General features: G+C 50.5%; 1 protein-coding gene across 1 annotated transcript in view; it reads right to left on the bottom strand.

Annotated features, from left to right (window-relative positions):
- The window catches only part of LOC103243427 (zinc finger protein 385C), a 67,987-nt gene that overhangs the window by 45,348 nt on the left and 9,945 nt on the right, over nucleotides 1-12,694 (bottom strand). The gene's annotated exons all lie outside the window — the stretch shown is intronic.

Genomic DNA, 12,694 nt, shown 5'->3' with positions numbered 1-12,694 from the left:
CGTCTCCGAGCCCGCCCCCGGGCGGCCCGACGGGAGCAGGTGCCAGGAGCCGCGCCGCCCCGGCCAGCCCAGGAGAGCCTTGGCGGGAGAGGGGCTCAGCGGTGGGGCTCTCCGGGTGAGAGGAAGAGAGGGGAGATTCAGAGGCCCTCCTGGCTGAAGAGCTGGGCCCACGGGTGAGTATCCCGCCCACCCCTGGCTGACCAGGCCCAGCGTACCTGAGAGCTCCCCAGGGATCCTAGAGCTCAGGGAAGGGGACCCCAAACTGGCTGGCTTCCCCCACCCCCTGCCAGCACCCCCTTCCGCCCCTCCGGCAAGCTGGCCCCTCTTTTGGGAGGAAACTCAGGGAGTGGGAGGAAGTTGACATTCATGGACCACCTGCTGGGTGCCAGGGGGATCACATTCAAACCTCAGAATCACTCTGCCCAGAGAAGTGCAGTTCCCCATTTTACAGACCAGGAAATAAAAGACTGGGGACCTAGGTGGGCGCAGTGGCTCACGCCTGTAATCCCAGCACTTTGGGAGGTCGAGGCGGGCGGATCACTTGAGGTCAGGAGTTCGAGACCAGCGTGGCCAACATGGTGAAACCCTGACTCTACTAGAAATACAAAAATTAGCCGGGGGTAGTGGCATGCCTGTAATCCCAGCTACTCAGGAGGCTGAGGTGGGAGAATCGCTTGAACCTGGGAAGTGGAGGTTACAGTGAGCCAAAATCACCCCATTGCACTCCAGCCTGGGCAAGAAAAGTGAAACTTCATCTCAAAATAAATAAATAACATAAAAAAAGGTTGTGGACCTTAAGTAACTGGTCCAAAGTCACACAGGAAGTGGGCACCAAATGGGAGACTCCAGGCTGCTCCAAGGCACTGTCTCTGGAGGTCAGGGGAGACAGCCAGAGCCTGCTGGGGAGACTTCACCAGTGTGTGTGGCTGGGAGTCCCTTCTGATTCCTCCCAGGGGATCGGAGCACAGGGTCCAGCACACAGTGGGCACACACAGGGGCACGGAACCAACCAGGGAGAGCAGGAGGCAGGGGCTGGTGACATGACCTCCAAAAGCACTGTCACCATTCTGTTATTGGAGAAGCAATAACAGAACAAGAAAGAGCCAAGGAAAGTGGACAGAGAGGGCTCTTGCAGCCAAAGAAGAAGTGGCGGTATCGCTCACCTGCCTGGCACTGGGGCAAGCCTCCTGGGGACCAGGCCACGCAGAGAGGAGGCCCCATGGTGGGAGCCTCAGGGACGCCTCACCCACGGTGCCACCAAGTCTCCCAGCACTTTCTGGTCCACCCATCCACCAACTCACCACTGCCTTGGGCCTTGCCCTTGCTGCCCCCTCAGCCGGGAACATCCTCCCGACATTCACAGAGATATCTCCTTGTCACTCAGGCCCCAGCTCAAATGTTACCTCCCCAGGATCCCCTTTCCCCAGCTTCATCACTCCTTGTCTCAGACCCAGTTTACCACCCTCTTAGTGTATCTCCTAGGCTGTAATTCTTTTGTTTGGATCCTGACCTGTCTCCCACATGAGGGCAGGACCTTTATTTCCCAGCTATCCACAACACCAGTGCAAAGCTTATTGCATGCCTAATAAATGCTCAATAAATAGTTGTTGAATGAATAATAAATGCATTTCCACTTTTAAGGTAAAGTCACATTAAATTGTACATTTTAAATGGGGGAATTGTATGGTATGCAATTATATTTCAATAAAGCAGTTATGAAGGATTTTTTTTTTTTTTTTTTTTTTTTGGTGAGATGGAGTCTCGCTCTATCACCCGGGCTGGAGTGCAATGGTGCAATCTCAGCTCACTGCAACCTCTGTCTCCCAGGTTCAAGCGATTCTCCTGCCTCAGTCTCCCAAGTAGCTGGGACTACAGGCGCATGCCACCAGGCTAGGCTAATTTTTGTATTTTTAGTAGAGACGGGGTTTCACCATGTTGGCCAGGATGGTCTTGATCTCCTGACCTCAATATCCACCCGCCTCAGCCTCCCAAAGTGCTGGGATTACAGGCGTGAGCCACCGTGCCTGGCCAAAGATGTTTTTAAAAAGTAAATCCAAGGTGGGAAGTACAGTCATGGTACACCATGTGTACCTCACTATCCCACAGCACACGCATCCTCTAACTTAATCTAGTCACACTGCTCTCCATCACAGTCCACATCCTGTGGCTGTCCATGGAGAACTGCAGTTGTTCAGACTTGGAAGGGATCTTAGAGGTCATCCTGTCCCTTTTGTAGCAGCTTTGACAAGGTATCCTCTGGCCTCTGCTTGAACATGCCAGTGACAGGGAGATCACTGCCTAACAAGATGGCCCATTCCATATGCTAACATTCATGGGATGGGGGCTTAGAACCTGTTTCCCTATAATGCTTGCGTACTGGTCCTAGATCTGCTGCCTGGTAACACAGAAAACGTGCACTCCACCTCCCACAGCCAGAGAAACACAGCAGGCAGCTTCTTCCTAAAGGGGCTCTTCTCCCAGCAAAAGAGACCCATTTGCCTCCGCTATTCTTCCCCTGACATGGCCACCTCCTCCAGGAAGCCTTTGAATATGTGCCTCCCCCTTGTATGTGCTCCCAGGGCACCTTGTATGAGACCCTAACACTGCCCTTATCACACTGTATTAATTAAACTGTCTCTCCCAAACCCTGCTTTGGTTACCCGACTATACTGAGGGCTCCTCCCCCAGGGTAGTTCTGGGCCTTCATTGATTTCCTTTGCCTGGTACCTTGCATGGTGACCAACTGACCTGATCTAAACCACTTAATTAAAAGTGTTGAATAAATGGTTTCCGGGTGTTTGGTTATCCCAGTTACATTCCTCTAAACTCTTTTAGGCTTTTGGTATCCTCCTTAGAACAGAAAAAGGGACAGCACAACCTCCCCCAATCTCTGCCCTCCTCTGTGAATGCCACCCGTCCCTCAGCTTTTCTTCAGCCTTGTACTAGCTCCACATAGAACTGAGGGTCCTTGAAACCCCCAGGTCTATTTTCACATGATGCACTGGTGACTTCAGCCTCCCTATCCCAGCCCCCGAGTGAGTGGTGGTTTCCTGCACTGGGAGGCCCAGACCGTATGTTTGGGCTTGCTGGCTCTCCCATTCTGCTCAGCCTGTTGAGATCATTCAGCAGGACCACAGGTGCCAGCTTAGTGCCACCCACAAAGACGTGGCTTCACCTAGATACCTAGGAATAACACACCCCTAAACTCCAACCCCACACGCAGGCAAAACACTGCTGTCTATTGTGGGCCTTCTGTGTGCCAGATCCTTCCCGTGCCCTTTCCCACTCATTTCGTCCCCCACTAACCCTGAAAGGTCGCTACTACTCTCCTGATTTTGAAGATAAAGAGGGGGAGGCTCTGGCCGGGCACGGTGGCTCACGCCTGTAATCCCAGCACTTTGGGAGGATGAGGCGGGTGGATGAGGTCAGGAGATCAAGACCATCCTGGCTAACACAGTGAAACCCCGTCTCTACTAAAAATACAAAAAATTAGCCAGGCATGGTGGCGAGCGCCTGTAGTCCCAGCTACTCAGGAGGCTGAGGCAGGAGAATGATGTGAACCTGGGAGGCGGAGCTTGCAGTGAGCCAAGATCACACCACTGCACTCCAGCCTGGGCGACAAAGTGAGACTCTGTCTCAAAATAAAATAAAATAAAATAAAATAAAATAAAATAAAATAAAATAAAGAGGGGGAGGCTCTGAGAAGTTAACTTACCTGCCCAAGGTCACACAGCTAGAAAGGGCAGAGTGGATTTGAACCCCATTGGATGACTCCAAAGTCTAGGCTGTCTCTTTCCTTTATACCATGGTGCCTCTAAAGGCCTTATCCCAATGTGCCCAGTAACTTTTTTCCTACCAAGTTGGGGTGAAGAGGAAGAACAAATGGAAAAACTCTTCCTGCTCATGGCGAGCTGGGGGTGCCAGGTGGTGCTGGCCCTCCCTGGTCCACCTTCCACTTGCCCAGTGAGGGATTCAGGCCCCTTAAATGTTGCCCTCCCCACTCCAGAAAATGACGCTTAGTCTAAATAAAGCCTCTGAGTCTCCAGTTTGACCATTCCAGCTCTCACTACTGGCCAGTCTCATCCACTGTCTCCTCTTCCTCTGTTTTGTCTGTGGATGACTCTTCAGCCCTAGAACAGTGCCTGGCACACAGAAAGTAACCAAGACATATTTCTGGATTTGAGGAATGAAACGACTCTCACTGTAGGTGCAAAGAGAAATGCATCGGGCACCTTGCTCTAGCTGTGTGAGTTCAGGCAAGTTACTTCCTCTCTCTGAGCTTCAGTTTCCTTATCTCTAAAACAGGGCAATTAATAGGTAACAGTGTAGAGGATGACATGACATCATGCCTGCAAAGTACCCCATGTAACATGTGCCCAACTAATAATAGGGCATCATTAATTAGGTGTTGCTGGTCCCGGCTTTAGAGAGAGGGACACTGAGGCTCAGAGACGTGAAGGGACTTATGCAACCCTCAACATTACACAGCCTGGAAGAGGCCCACACAGAACAGGAGCTGGTGGGCCTGGATTTAAGGCAGTGCCTATTTCTTGCTCCTGGGGCCTTTCCCAAATGTTTGATAAATACAATTTCTACTATAAAGATAAGAGGTGGTTAAAAGAATTGTTCATAATAATAACACTAAGGGTCCCCAGCTGAAGCAAAGCCTGCAGCAAAGGGGCTCAGGCAAGGAGCAGAGACCCCGGCCCAGCCAGCAGCTTCCCTGCTCGGCCCACAGCCCAGATTGGGGCTAGGACGGGTGGTGTCATTCTGGGCTCCTGGGCTCTAGGAGGGTGGGAGAGGCCCCAACAGTGGGTAGGCCTGCCCCACCCCACTCATCACAGGTCCTTTCTGCTCCCACTGAAAGGGCAGACTCTCTAGTCACTTGAACAAGTCCACTGTGACCCCTCCCCCCACGTTTTGCCTCTTAAAATAGCCCAGAGCCACCATGTGCCCAGGGCGGCTCCCCACTGGTTGCAAATCCCCCTGAAATCAAATCCCCATCCTGCCCCAAGCAGGACGGCACCACCTCCTGCCACTGCTGGGCTCCAGCGCCGGCCAGGCTCCCCCAGTGGAAACCGGGACAGTTGTCCTTCACAGTGACCGGGACATAAATCCCCAAATAATGAGACAGGCGCTGGGAACACAGAACCAGGCGCAGTGCTAATTGGTTTGCTTCTGGGCAGAGATGATGTGGAGACAACAGTAACAGGCCTCAGTTTCCCTGGCGGTGTATTGGGGTGGGAGATGTGAGGGCCAGGGATTCCCGGCTGAGCTGATTTTCTACGCCTTCTGACTGGCCTCACAACCTACTAACCAGCCGCACTTTTTAGGATATTAAATTACCGGATGTAAAAGAAAAGGGCTGGGGTCTCCTGGTCCAGGTCCTGAGGTAGGAAGCCTAGAATTTCTACCATGATCCAGAAACACCTTCTTTCCATTAAGAAAAAAAAAAAAAAAAAATCAACCGAGACTCAGATCCTTCCCAGTATGCATGGGGATTGGGGGAGCAGGAAGGCGAGGAACCCAGTGCAACCTCCCTGCTCCTCATGTGAGGTTGGTAATGGATTCTTGGACAAGCCCAAGGTCCTCAGTTTTCAGTAATCAGGATGAGATTATCACATTAAACTTTCAAAGTCTTTGCTCAAAAAGCAGCAGCAGCAGCTGACACCCTTGACTCCCCCGACTTTCCCCACTGTCACCTTCTCCTGGACCATGACCAGATGAGCTCCAGACACAGGCCACGTGGAGGCTCCACTGCACTGGGGCAGAGGCAGGGGCATGGACAGGATGATCTCTCTGGGGGTGGCCTCAGGGTTGTGGTAAGATGAAAGCGGGAGGAGACTGGGGAGAGAGGTGAGCATGTGTGTCTGCGGGTGTGATTTGGAGGGACTGCGGGGAACTGGAGTAACTTGAAGTTAGGCAAACGTGTTTACTGTTTATGTTGCAACTCCACCACTAACCGTGTGACTGGGAACTTGTCCCTTCTCTCCACATCTTAGTTTCCTTATCTGTAAAATGGAGATAATGGTAACAACAATGCCTAATAATAACTCCCCTGACTCAAGGCTGATGTGCAAGAAGATTAAATTAGATAACATAGAATATACTAGCCAGGCGCGGTGGCTCACGCCTGTAATCTCGGCACCTTGGAAGGACCAGGTGGGTGGATTGCTTGAGCCCAGGAGTTCGAGACCAGCCTGAGAAACATGGCAAAACCCTGTCTCACAAACACACACACACACACACACACACAAAACCAAAAAACAAAACCAAAAATATACATATATATGATCAAAAATTAGCTGGGCATGGTGGTGCATGCCTATAATCCCAACTACAGGGGAAGACTGAGGCGGGAGATTGAGGCTGCAGTGAGCCATGATCATGCCACTGCACTCCAACCTGGGTGAGTGAGACTCTGACTCAAAAAAAATAAAAAATAAAATAACGTAACTGACCAGGCACGCTGGCTCATGCCTGTAATCCCAGCACTTTGGGAGGCTGAGGCAGGAGGATCACTTGAGGCCAGGAGTTTGAGACTCTATCTTTACCAAAAAAAAAAAAAACAAAACCCAAATTAGTTGAGCATGGTGGTGTATGCCTTTAGGCCCAGCTACTCAGGAGGCTGGGGCAGGAGGATCGTTTGGGTCCAGGAGTTGAAGACCCCAGTGAGCTATGATTGTGATACTGCACTCCAGCCTGGGTGAAAAAGCGAGACTGTCTTCCCCCATCACCCCCCAAAAAAGAAAGAAGGAAAATGCCCTAGAAACAGTAAAAGCCCACTGCAACGTGAGGGATGATGTCATTAGTTACAGCAGGAGGGATGGTGATAAGACCACAGAAAGAACTTCCTCACAGCTGTGCACTGGAATCTAATGGAGGAAAAAAAAAAAAAAAAAAAAAGGCAGGCTTGGGTAGAATGCCAAAGACCTCACCAATGATTCACTCTTCCAACCCAGGGTGCCCATCCCCGTGTCCAGGCTCCCCTCCTGCCCATCATCTTGCCTCCCAAGGCTGCCAGGCAGCCCCCAATTTTTCCCAGCCCAGAGCTCTATTCAGCTTGTATTTGTTGCCAACACAACGGAAATTATTTCAACCTCCTCACCCAGCTTGGCAGAGCTACCTGGGGTGTGTAGGAGAGGCCAGAGCTCTAAGAAAGGAGGCTAGAAATTGGGGTGTCCAACAGCAGGGGTGGCCCCTTCTCCAGAATATTAGCTACAATTGCAGCATTCTAGAAGGCAGTCAGCTTCCTGGGAGGACAGCCTTATACTGCCCCATGGAAGGGAAGGGAAAGCCTGAGGATCCAGGGGTCCTCATGAGGACCTTGGCCACCTTTCCTCTTACTTTAAAGAGCTGCATTCAGAAAGTGTTGGGAAGGAAAGGCCCTGACTACCAGCCAGGTTCAATCCTGAGGAAATTAAGATCTATAAGTCTCACTGACCCTCCCTTCATTTCCTGAAGCTTTTATTTAGTTTGTCCAGCAGGATCCTCCCACCCCAGCCCACTGACTCAGGCCTTGGAGTCCTCTTCTCCTCCTCAATATGAGAAACTAATCCTAACCCACCCTAACCTCACAAGGATGGAGGCAGACTGGGGATGACTCCAAGATTCCAGGGTCACCTGGGGTGGGGAAAGGACAGCCTCCAAGTCCATTGGCTGAGGGAGACGGTGGGGTATCCATGGTCCACTTTGTTGGCCAGGGAGCAGCTGCTGACCACATCAAAGTCCTCCTCTCAAATCAGTCTGGTGGGTGGAGGCACACAGCCGTTGCAGGCCATGAAGAAGGAGGCCTTTCAAAACCAGCTGAGAGGTTCCAAGAAACGCCCTGAAGACAGGCTGTGTCAACATGTCCTGCGCCCCCCAGGCCCACTGGTGCAGCTTCCAAGCAGCTTCCTGCAGCAGGGCCGCTCAGAGGCCTTGGCTGGAAGGCAGGGCAGGGTGGAGGACAGGGCCTGAGCTACAGGAGCCATCAGACCTTGGGCAAAGTCCTTACCTCTCTGATCTATAAAATGGACCCGGTAATATATACCTCATGGGGTTGTTGGGAAAACCAAGAGGTGATAGAGGGATAGTGTCTCCCTTTGTGTCTGGCACAGAATAGGGGCTCAATAAATTCACTCAATAAACATTTACTGAACACCTACTATATGCCAGGCCATCCATTCTGTACCCTGGGATCTAACAGTGAATGAAAGTCCAAGGGGCCCTCATGGAACTTGCAAATCTGGGGTGAGGGAAGAAGGATGGGCATAGACAATAAGCAGATAAACACATGAATCAGGATGGACAAGAAGAGGAGAAATATCGCTCTGTCCCGTCCGGCTCACGGGCGGCCAGTTCAAAGTTATCTCTCTTGTTCCCTGAACATCGCTGTTATCCTGTTCTCTCCATTTTTTTTTTTTTGAGACGGAGTCTGGCTCTGTCGCCCAGGCTGGAGTGCAGTGGTGTGATCTCGGCTCACTGCAAGCTCCGCCTCCTGGGTTCACGCCATTCTCCTGCCTCAGCCTCCCGAGTAGCTGGGACTACAGGCGCCTGCCACCACGCCCGGCCAATTTTTTTTGTATTTTAGTAGAGATGGGGTTTCACTGTGTTAGCCAGGACAGTCTCGATCTCCTGACCTTGTGATCCACCCGTCTTGGCCTCCCAAAGTGCTGGGATTACAGGCGTGAGCCACCGCACCCGGCCTCCTTTTTTCTAAAGATGCCCAGATTTCATATTGTTCAAACACACATGCTCTACAAACAATTTGTGCAGTTGATACAACCCCAGGGTCCTGAGGCAACATTCATCCTCCTCAGTTTACAAAGAAGATGACGGGATTAAGAGATTAAAGTAGGCCGGGCTCGGTGGCTCAAGCCTGTAATCCCAGCACTTTGGGAGGCCGAGGTGGGTGGATCACGAGGTCAGGAGATCGAGACCATCCTGGCTAACACGGTGAAACCCCATCTCTACTAAAAATACAAAAAAATTAGCCGGGCGTGGTGGCAGGTGCCTGTAGTCCCAGCTACTCGGGAGGCTGAGGCAGGAGAATGGCGGAACCCAGGAGGCGGAGCTTGCAGTGAGCAGAGATAGTGCCACTGCACTCCAGCCTGGGTGACAGAGCAAGACTCCGCCTCAAAAAAAAAAAAAAAAAAAAGAGATTAAAGTAAAGACAGGCATAGGAAAACACAAGGGTATTGACTGGGGAAGTGATAAGTGTCCATGAAATCTTCACAATTTATGTTCAGAGATTACAGTAAACACAGGTGTAAGAAATTATAAAAGTATTAATTTGGGGAACTAATGAATGTCCATGAAACCTTCACAATTTATGTTCTTCTGCCGCGGCTTCAGCCGGTCCCTCCGTTGGGGCTCCCTGACTTCCCACAACAGACGAGGGCTTGCGGAAGACCAGTACTCGGGAGGGGCCCCTCTGAAGGGGCTCTGTCAGACCTGGCTGACCTGAGGGACAGGCCTGCCTGAGGGTTTTTGGCCACAACCACTCACAAGAATCACCTGAGCAGCCTTGGAAGATTCTGATGTCCAAGCTCCTCTCCAGGGATTTTTTAAAAATTTTTTGAGATGGGGTCTGACTCTGTCACCCAGGCTGGAATCCAGTAGTGTAATCTCAGCTCACTGAAACCTTCACCTCCTGGGTTCAAGTCATTCTCCTGCCTCAGCCTCCCAAGTAGCTGGGATTACAGGTGCCTGCCACCATACCCAGCTAATTTTTATATTTTTTAGTAGAGTAGGGATTTCACAACGTTGACCAGGCTGGTCTCGAACTCCTGACCTCAGTGATCTGCTCTCCTCGGCCTTCCAAAGTGCTGGGATTACAGGCGTGAGCCACCAGGCCCGACCTCTTTCCAGAGATTCTGATGGAATACCAACCTTCTATTGAAGGAATACCAAATCTCTTCCAGCCTCCCCTGCTCCCACAACTGGGTCAAAAGTGGCAGGGTGGTGACTGGCTCCTCTAGATCCCTGCTCCACCCGCTGACCTGAGTCTCTGGTCCCAGGATTCCTCTTGTGGCATCTGGCTTCTCTCCCACCCACTTGTCTCTTGGCCTTGCCCTAACAGCCAGCCCTGGGACGGGAGAGAGAGTACAATTATGTTCCCTCAGGCAAAGGTGTTCCAGGACACCCTCTCCATCCCTGCTAAAGAACCAGGTATCAGCCGGTGTGGCAGTTCATGCCTGTAATCCCAGCACTCTGGGAGGCTGAGGCAGGAGGATTGGTTGAGTCTAGGAGTTTGAGACCAGCCTGGGCAACATAGTGAGACCCTGTCTCTACAAGAAATACAAAAATTAGCCAGGCAAGACCAGGTGCAGTGGTCACACCTGTAATCCCTGCACTTTGGGAGGCCAAGGCTGGTGGATCACCTGAGGTCGAGTTCGAGACCAGCCTGTTCAACATGGTGAAGCCCCGTCTCTACTATAAATACAAAATTTAGCCAGGATGGTGGTGCATGCCTGTAATCCCAGCTACTTGGGAGGCTGAGGCAGGAGAATCGCTTGAACCCGGGAGCCGGAGGTTGCAGTGAGGCAAGATTGCATCATTGAACTCTAGCATCGGCAATAGAATGAAACTCCTTCTCAAATAAAACCACAAAAAAACAAAAAACAGTACCTCTTGAGAGACAAAGTGGCAAATGTAAGAAACCATGCCTGTTCATTTTTGCTTGCCAGCATAATTTCACAAAGCTCCTGACTCATGACAAAATGTTGGCTTTTTTTTTCTTTTTCTTTTTCTTTTTTTTTTTTTTTTTTGAGACAGAGTCTCGCTCTGTCACCCAGGCTGGAGTGCAGTGGTGCAATCTCAGCTCACTGCAAGCTCTGCCTCCCGGGTTCATGTCATTCTCCTGCCTCAGCCTCCCGAGTAGCTGGGATGACAGGAGCCAACCAACATGCCCCGCTAATTTTTTGTAGTTTTGGTAGAGATGGGGTTTTACCATGTTAGCCAGGATGGTCTCGATCTCCTAACCTTGAGATCCATTCACCACGGCCTCCCAAAGTGTTGGGATTACAGGCATGAGCCACTGTGCCTGGCCATAACAAAATGTTTTAAAAAATCAGTCACACTACAGGAGGTCTTTGTTTTCTGGTAACTGGCCCAAAAAACAAAGATTTTACATTTTACCAAGAAAATCCTGTGTTGTCTTTATTAAGTTTTTGATTACTTTAAAAAACTGAACTTTAAAAGAATTAAAATTTTTGCATTCATGTAACTTTTAAAGTCTTTTTTTTTCTTTTTGAAACAGAGTCTTGTTCCATCGCCCAGGCTGGAGTGCAATGGTGTGATCTCGGATCACTGCAAACTCTGCCTCCCAGGTTCAAGCAATTCTCCTGCCTCAGCCTCCCAAGTAGCTGGGATTACAGGTGTCCGCCAACACACACGGGTGCTCATTTCTTACAACTACAACTGAAAACAATCAATCTTCCTGAAAAAAGCCTTCCTAGTTACCTGACACAATCAGCATTTGTCTTTTAAATACAACCAGGCAGCTGATTTATGACCAAAAGAAAAAACCTGTGACACAAAGTAGCAAACATCAGAAGTCATTTGCTTATTTCTGCTTACCAGGATAATTTCACAAAGTCCCTGACTCTGTGCTTATCTGTAGCTCTCTGAAAAGAGTTTTAAAGACAAAACAAGATAAAACACAGCACCTCCCACCGCCCCCCATCTCTTGCCTGAATCACTATATTCCTTAAAAGATCAATGGCCCCAGTCCTAGCCAGGCACAGTGGTTCATGCCTGTAAATCCCAGCACTTTGGGAATCCGAGGCAGAAAGTTCACTTGAGGCCAGGAGCTTAAGACAAACCAGGGGAACACAGTAAGACCCCCGTCTCCATAAAAATAAAATGACTGTAGTTCTTGCCTTTTCTTGCACATAAAATAATGTCTGACAGAGTTAATGATTACACCTCCGTAATCTATAACCAATATACTCTTGCAGCCAAATTTTGATGTCATTTTGCACATACTGAACCTCCACTACCTACACATAAACTATAAGCTAAAACACTGATTTAAAACAGTCTGACAAAACTGTTTTAGGGCTGTAGGCCTTGCTCTACAGTCCTCTGTAAGACTTCTAAATAAAACTAACTTTAATTCCTTAAATGGTTAATTTTTTTTTTAATCGACACTCTTAGAGGGTCGTTATGGGGATTACCTGAGTCAATATTTGTAAAGTGTTTAGCAACCAGGCACGTGGTAATCATTACATGTGTTTGCTAAATAACACAAGTGTAGTCAGTCAATCAACAAGGTCGGTCCTGCTGATGCCAGGTCTGGGAGGTTGGGACTGAGATTTCCACTTTACAGGTGAGGAGACTGAGGATCCGGAGAGGAAGAGACTTGCCCAGATGGCACTCAAACCTGGGGTCTGTCTGCCTTCAACCTTCTCTCTTCCAGCACCCCCAGGTCACCTCCCTCCCTCCTCAGGCGCCTGGCCTGGCCCGGGTGGGCGCAGTGCCCCACACTGACAGAGGCCCCTTTGTCCCCCTGCCCAGTGTCACACCCTGAGGGCGGAGCACGGTCGGACAAGCGCCCTGTGTCTGGGTCTGTTTCACCACCAGGTCTGCGGCTGCCTGGGCGGCTCCAGCCACGGGACTCGAGGTAGGTGGATCCCAGGGCCATTCCCATCCCTTCCATCCCCCACCCCTTACCTCAGCAGGGCATCCCCGACTCTCCCTCAGTGCAAAG

This window comes from Chlorocebus sabaeus, chromosome 16 (assembly GCF_047675955.1).
Source record: "Chlorocebus sabaeus isolate Y175 chromosome 16, mChlSab1.0.hap1, whole genome shotgun sequence".
In the NCBI taxonomy this organism is placed as follows: domain Eukaryota; kingdom Metazoa; phylum Chordata; class Mammalia; order Primates; family Cercopithecidae; genus Chlorocebus; species Chlorocebus sabaeus.
Note: the sequence above shows the minus strand (reverse complement) of the source record. Positions and strands in the feature narration are given on the sequence as shown.